This window comes from Lethenteron reissneri, chromosome 24 (genome assembly GCF_015708825.2).
Source record: "Lethenteron reissneri isolate LAM-NWPU_2019-01 chromosome 24, ASM1570882v1, whole genome shotgun sequence".
Classification (NCBI taxonomy): domain Eukaryota; kingdom Metazoa; phylum Chordata; class Hyperoartia; order Petromyzontiformes; family Petromyzontidae; genus Lethenteron; species Lethenteron reissneri.
In genome coordinates, this window is record NC_083802.1 from 6,742,577 (window position 1) to 6,748,610 (window position 6,034).

A 6,034-nucleotide genomic window follows, 5' to 3' on the forward strand; every position below is an offset into this window, starting at 1 on the left:
CAAATGCGGGCCCCGGACCGCGGATCGAACTCTCCCCGTCGTGTGGCCCCGGACCGTGGATTAGGACCAGTCAGGTCTTTAATTTCTTATTTCACGGCTCACGTCGACGGCGGATTTGGCGAGCGAGAGCGCGGCTTTTACGTTGTGGTTGTTGAGTGTCACCGCCGTTGACGGACGGCCTCCTTTAGTGATTGTGAATCGGGCATTGATGAGCATACACCGGTCAACCCCTTATCAGTCGTGGCCCTGGCTTATTGCAGACCAATTTATCACCGCATTGGTCACCACCGTGCCCCTTATAAATATCAACGTTCATCCTGCAAAAGTCCCATCATAAGAGAGAAACACAAACAAATAGGCAACACAAAAATATTTTTACAGAATAGTTTGTTGTGTGTACTCATACCCGTCAACACCTTATCAGTGGCCCTTCATTATTACAGACCGATGCAGACCGCATTGGTCACCCCCATGCCCTCATACATCTCAACGTTCATCCTGCAAAAGTCCCATCACAAGAGAGAAACACAAACAAATAGGCAACACAAAAATATTGGGTTTTTTTACAGAATAGTTTGTTGTCTGTTCTCATACCCGTCAACACCTTATCAGTGGCCCATCATTATTCCAGACCAATTCAGACCTTGTTGATCACCCCGTGCCCCTCATAAATCTCAAGGTTCAAACAAATGGACAATCTTTTTTGTTGCCCTATTGAAACGGCTGTACAACGTATGGACCTGAAAAGTCATTTTGCCTGTACAATAAAACGGGGTTAAAACGTGTGGGTTGACAGCTATGGATTAGCACAGTTGGCCACGGACGGTGCGAACGAAGTTCAACAAACTGCACGTGCATTGGAGTCGTTCTTTGCTCCACGAGTTCTCTGTTCTGGGTGGTGACCACGGCACGCACACTGGTGAAGAGATACTCTTAGGTTTTTTCGGTAAAGTCACGTAGGTAAAAAATAAAATAATAGAATAATAATAATAATAAATTATAATATAAATAAAATAATGATAGTGATTTATTATTTTACTTCTATTATACTTTCTATCATTTTAATTTTTAATTTTTTACCGACGTGACTTTACCGAAAAAAACCTAAGAGTATGAATCCTTGCAGTCACGAAAGCTTCAAATCTGGTGGAGAGATGTTTTAAATGTTCGTGAGCCCTCGTGAATCTCGGTTGTGGTCCATAAGCTTCGTGAGCGATGGATCGTCTTGCGTCGGAGTCTCTCGCGAGACTCTTTGACGATTCCCCCTATCGGCTTTCCAAGCATCATCGTCGCCTGGGTTGAGGTGGCATTGTTGGGAGGTTATTAAGGTCCGCGGGTTCAGAGGTTACCTCTCGCTGCGTGACTTCTGGTGGTGGCGAGGCACGGTATGGAGATCCTGCCGGTGGTGTATGTTTCCCATTTGTAATGCGGCCAGCAGGAGCTCCCACGTTCACAATGTCTGTTAAAACACATTACTGCGGAGGGAGCTGGTAGGAACGTTGGGTTGCTCGGTCAATGGCCAGGGTCAACGGCGGCGTGGTGTATTCCGCAAATATGCCCGACTGTGAGGGCGGGCACAAGCCGGCGTGAGTAGGTTAAACGTTGAGTTTTATAAGGGCACCACGGGGTGACCAGCCCCTCCCCACCCAGCCCCACTCAGCCCCACCCTCCCCACCCAGCCCCTCCCCACCCTCCCCATCCAGCCCCTCCCCACCCAGCCCCTCCCCACCCTCCCCTCCCCACCCAGCCCCTCTCTCCCCACCCAGCCCCTCCCTGCACGACGGACGGACACAATAATCCCCTGTGGGCTGGTGTAACCAGGAGGTTCCTACCAGTAATAAAGATAATAATAAAGAACATCACCATCATCAGCAGCAGCAGGTAGACACAGCCTCCTCACACCTCGGCTGTGAGCGCAGCACTCCGCCTAGAGCTCTGACCGTGCCCCGCCTCTATCAGAATCGGAAAGAAATCCGATGAGCTATAAAGCTCTTTTTCACAGACGTTCATCAGGGGCGGGTTTAGAACGTACTGAAACACTCCTCCTTCCACGCCGGTATTGGGTATAAAGAAGTATTTCCTAAGCAGCTAATCAGGGCTATAAGCTGAAGTGCACACACATTTCCCACTCGTGTATTTAACAAGCCCGCATACTATGAATCACGCGTGCACCAATACCCTTGTGTGTGTGTGAGTCTCATTACACCAAGATTCGCTGGACTTCCCGGTGAGGAATAGACGGGGGAAGCGATGTGCGACAACACGGGAAGCCAGGGGTGTTGTTTTGCTGGACATTTACGAAATCGATACAGATGATGCACCACTCATCTTAATTTGGAAAAGACAATGTGGGTATGCAGTTCAAATTTTCACTCTTGTGAAATGCTCTGCATGAAATAATAATTTAATACATAAGTTATTAAAGAAAATAGTTTTTTTTTAAGTCTTCACTTCCCCCGCCCGCCCCCTCTGTTATACTCCACAAGTGCCATCAGCAACATCTTCGTGTAACAGACACTGACCGACAGAATTTTCACAGTGAACAGTCACATCAGATTACCAGAGGCAGATTGAGAACCCTTCCATGGGGTGGTGGTGCAGTCCCAAAATGTAAAGCTTTTAAAACCATGACCTTTCATGAATAATACAAAAAAATATAATTTAACACAATATACTTCCTCCCACCGTCCGCTTTGGAATATAAAGCCTTAGGGTATCATTATTTTTCAATGTTGCGATTTGTACTATAAGACACGAGAACCCGAATTAAACATGAGGGGGTCCCGCATCTTCAAACATCCGAAGTTCACCAGCATTGGTTTCAAGCAAGCCTGACTTTTGCTTGAAACCGGTCCAGAGTTTGAGTGTTTTAAACATATTCTGCTGACCAGAGGCAGTGTGGCTATTGGCAGGTGTAAACATAAAAAAAATAATGGGAGTGACAGATACGTGGAGGCGGAATTGTCAGTTGAATTAGTTTTTTTACGTTTTCCACCACGACGCAGATTACTTTGCACATTACAATATCGAAGAAGATTCGCTAGGTGGCGGCATGTGAATGCTTTTATAGTGTATCCCTAAATATCCCGATGTCTTGCACGGACGAGCATTGAGTGTTTTCATTACAGTTTGTCCATCAGGGGGCGCTCAAATATTGTGCGTGCCTTGCAGCAAAATGAATCTGCAATAAATTCGCTAAATACAGTACCAGTTTTTCTTGAACCCAAATGGATCAAATCTTATTTATCGTTGTTAAACTATTTTTTTGCATTTCTTTAGACTTCATGTCCAAATCGAAAAATCCTCACGACTCGACACTCCTCCCCAACTCACCACTCTACACCCATATCACAATCCATTGCACATTAACGAATCACAAAATGTTGCATGTTAACCCAAATGTAGCCTTGCAACAGCATGTAATCTGCATACATATTAAAACATTCTTTATTACTTTATTACATTTATAGACATGCATCTTGGGCTTTAAACATAGATATTAATACATTGATTCATGTATTATTATGTCACTTATAAGAAATGTTTATCTGGGTATATACGAGTCTATCTGCTATGTCCCTTTTCAAAGGTGTAAACGACCATGGCCTTCCATTTTGCTCTGTCCATGAGTATGTGTAACAGGTATGTATAGCAAATATGCAATGACGGATTGTACTGTAAATTTATATATTGAAATGGTGCTTTTGTGTTAGAGAAAGTACATTCCAGTATTTAATCACACTTTTAATCTATCTTTATCCAAGCTCCGCAGTCCTCTAACTATTCATATGTTTTCAGCCAATCAATGCACGAGAACCTGGATAAATCCAACGTGTGCGAGGAGGCAATACTGTATCCCACATAGATTGATCAAATAGAGCTTAGTCCACATTTTGATTTTCCACTTTCTGGCAATGCCCGGGCATGGGAAGCAAAATTCTCAACATTTGTGTGATCTGCAATTTATGTGATCTGACAACCCTTGCCTCCACAGTGTTGAATTGCAGTAGTGCGTCGCCACCGCCTGGCAATTGGGCCATGGTTCTGTTTTTCAGCAGAATTGGCTGAATGACAATTGAAGATTGTTTCATGTTTCTGATTCTATGTGGAATTGGCCATCATTCCACCAAAATGTGGCAGAACGGTATCCAAAATAGCATTAATCGGTACCAGAGCGTGTTGGATTCTAGCCTATAAGGTACTGTAGTTGTCCTCTTGGGGTAGTTGTCACAAAACAGTTTCAGCTTTTAGCTACTTGAGACTGTTATAATATAAATATATCAGTATATTAAATATGTTTCAGAACATAGAGAGACATTACATTAAATATAAATATTAAAACTACAAAAGTCAAACTGTATCCTGCTACAATCACTTCTTATGTACACTCGACCACATAACTGTCTTAATGGCCTTCTTAGAGAGCATTGCTTTGAACATGGGTTTGGGGCAAACATTCTATGAATGTGGATTTTGATCCCTGTAAGAAAAACAGTAAAACTAAACAAGTGGCTGCCTACGCATCCGGCTGTATAACTCTTTGTGTAGACATAAAACTGGACAAATCACACACACACCCCCACGTCTTTTGACTACAGTATGTGGTCACTGAGAGGCGAGCACATTTCTTAACGGGTCACAACACGTTTTACGCAAACCAGCATGCTGTACTTTGGACTGGTGGGTTTGTGTTTTCACCGACTGTATACTACGTACGATGCGAAATAAGTTCAACATACAGTCAGGTGTAGCTTCAATGAAGTGCCTCTACTAGGCTCCAATGAAGTACTTTACTTGTTTTTGATGGAACTAATATCAATAGAATTAATATCGAATACCGCACTCCCGTTATCTACGGCCTCAAATGATCTGTAGTCAATCTCAATATTGGCTTTTTTCCATCAACTGTAGGTGTTACATGAAGGAGACGATGTTTGCTTATTTGTCACGTGTATCTATGGAAAAACTTACACTATAGTATTGCCAGCCATAGTAGTACACCAATAATAAATCAAAAGTCTGACTGATTGGCACTGGCATTAGAGCGATGTACTCAAAATTTGTTGATTGTGAGTTAAAATCCCGATTCGGGGTTGATTTGCTGATCATTTCTCCACGGTAAACGAAACGAGCACCATTGTGTGGAAAGTCGAAGGTCGCTGTTCTATGAGAGGAACACATTCTATGGTAGGGGTCAGCAACCTGCAGCTCTTTAAAGACGACTTATTGAGGACCGTTTTATATTCATTCACATTCAATGGGCCTCTTGAAATATAGATTTTTTTCACCAAATTAAAAAAAATGGCAAAAATTTTCGGTTACCAACGCCTGCTTTATGGGAATGTGGAAATTTCATCACTGACCCAGGCCTATCAATCGAGATTAGTACAATTTCAGCAGAGAGACATGTTTTCTTAAATTTTGGTTTGCATGATAAGACTAACATTTAAAGCAATCTAAAGGGTTCTGAATATTTGAATGTTTTTACTCGTCGTATTATACGTTTATTAGAACGATGAGTGGTGCCTGTTTAACGCCATTTTTATTTTTAAGGATTTTTTTATAATTAAACTGTAATATTAAAAAAAAAATTTCTATAGAAAATATTATATAATATAAATATATATTGTTACATAAATATTATATATATTATTTGTGTTCATCAAAAAAATCTGGTAATTTCTTACTTACACATTTTTAATGATTTAAGAACATATACGTGTGGCCAAGAGATGCCAGTACAACAATTAATGATTGAAGCTGCGTGCTGCGCTTTGAGTGCTAACACCTTGTAGGCATAGGTGTTCACTGCATAATCCAATTTCCTCCCAGAAGCCAAACACTGCTCACAAAGAAATTATCCAAACATTGCATTGCAGGGCCCTCCTGAAAAGGTATTGAAACTCAGTGTGACTTTCCCAGGTAAAGGGCATTATTATATAGAGGACATACCCTGTATGTATTGTCGTCTCTTTTCGCTTTACTATTATGTGTTTTATTTTCCAAACGTGTTTCGTATAAAAGAGTCGTATTT